Source organism: Hipposideros armiger, unplaced genomic scaffold (assembly GCF_001890085.2).
Source record: "Hipposideros armiger isolate ML-2016 unplaced genomic scaffold, ASM189008v1 scaffold_540, whole genome shotgun sequence".
Lineage (NCBI taxonomy): Eukaryota > Metazoa > Chordata > Mammalia > Chiroptera > Hipposideridae > Hipposideros > Hipposideros armiger.
This window is the reverse complement of record NW_017731890.1, coordinates 634,667-636,749: the sequence shown is the minus strand read 5'-3', so window position 1 is coordinate 636,749 and position 2,083 is coordinate 634,667.

The following is a 2,083-nucleotide window of genomic DNA, read 5'->3' as shown; positions in this document are numbered from 1 at the left end:
TATCAAGAGTTTAGCCTGAGTAGCTAGGAGGAGCACATACAAGAGAATGTAAAATGCTCTGCGCAGAGTCAGGAAGTCAGGGCTCAGTAAACTGGAGTGACTGGTGAGGGTAAGCGCGTGTCTGCAAGGTGGGCGTCTAAAACTGATGGGATTTATAAGCTGGGTTCACCTTTCAGAGCCAACCTTGAGAACCGGCCTACTGACAAGTCAAACTATTTCTAGAAGCTGGGGTTGTCAAGTCCTAGATGCTGGAAACTAGAATTACTAACAAGGTGTTTTCCTAAGTGGGTAGGGGTTTTTCACTCAGAAAGGTTTGGGGCAGGAGGGAAAAGCCTAAAAAGTTTCCTTCTTCCTCTTGAGTTGTTATGACAGTAACACATAGTTATGGTCAAAAAGAAAACAATACAGAAAGATAGTGAAGTGAAAAATGTCTCCCTCTTCTGAGTTCTGCCCCTCGGAGTGAATACAACTAAATTCTTGATCATCTTCCAGGCATTGTTTGTGGATAGATCAGGTAATAAAAGCTTACGTATATGTATTTTTAATTTCCTCAGATGGGGTCATACCACATTGTGGACCGGGGAGCAGATTTGCGTCTATACATTACAGCTGTGCAAGACGGATGACGCAAATCTGCGTTTTTAACGCGCTTGGTTTCCATGCACTATACGCTTAACTACGCAACACATGGAGCCTTTCTCCAAATGGTCCTGCTGACAAATGTTTATAGAAACGTGACCTCACTCCAAGTTAATGATCTTTGATAAATGTAGGGAACAAACAGCTCTGTATTTTCCTCTGTTGCTCTGCTGTGCATTTAGTCAGCATTCAGACTTCAATCACTTTACACCCATGACGGAAAGACGTAGTTCTTATGGGAAAAAATATCTTACAGAAGACAAAATTTCAGTGGAATTGTTGGCGGACACATTATCTGATGTTCCTGACAACGCTGATAGTGACAGTGAAAATGACAGTGACTCTTCTGTTATTGGAAATAGGCAAAACAAAATTGTGCATCCTTTACTGAGTTACAGTGACAGTGAACAAAGAGCAAATGAAAGTGATGATGACAATGACACACTAGATTTGGCGGTTTCCACGTGGGTAAAAATAGATAAAACACCAAATTTAGGGCCATTTACCGGAAACCCAGGGGTAAAACAAATTCCCTCTGACCCGACGAAAGTATCACAAGTAACAGGACTCTTTCTTGGAGACAGATTCTTTGATATGTTGTGTGAGGAAACGAATTTATATTACTTACAAAATCAGGAAAAGTATGTTACTGGTTCTAAGGGGTTGAAATGGTCAGATGTCACTGTAGCAGAAATGAAAAAATTTGTTTCAATAANAAAAATCACTCACATTCCCACCTCTTACACAGCCGCTACTATCGTTTTGATATGCTTCCTTCCACTTCTTTTTCTTTGCATTTAGAAAAGCTATCAACAGCTAGATTCAAAAGACACGGACTGAACACCTACTGGTATTCTATGCCAGGCATGGGCAGAGGAAAGTGACCCAAACTGGGGCCAAGCCTTCACTGAGCCCACAGTCTGGCTGGAAAGCTGACAGGTCTGCCCAAGCTGCGATGGAGGCTTGATTCAGTATTAAAATGGAGGCCCAGAGTGATGTGGAGGTCTCAGGAGCTGGGGTCACATTGAATTGGAAGATTGAAGCTCTCGATGGCCCTCACATCAAGGTTATTGAGGCATCAAGGGATTCTTGTCAAATGTGAATCTGTCAAATCTTCTTGTGTCAATTAACACCAAAGACATAGTGCTGAGACACTTCACTGTTTGAAATCATGTCAGTGAGAATGGAACATCGTCCTCTTATCTAGTAGGTCAGAGCCAGATCTGACACAGAGAAGCAGCCTGGGTTACCAGCTTAGGTGCAGAGTCTCAGATAAAGGGTTTTTGGACACAACAATCTATGTTAATCTTAACTTTGTGGTGTACAGGGAAACAGAACTATGAGTCCACTTCTCAGCCCAGGCCACACAGCCAGGGTTGCTTTGAGACTATCAATGCTGCTTCATTTCAATTTCACCTACATTCCACTCTTCTCCCAAATCCTA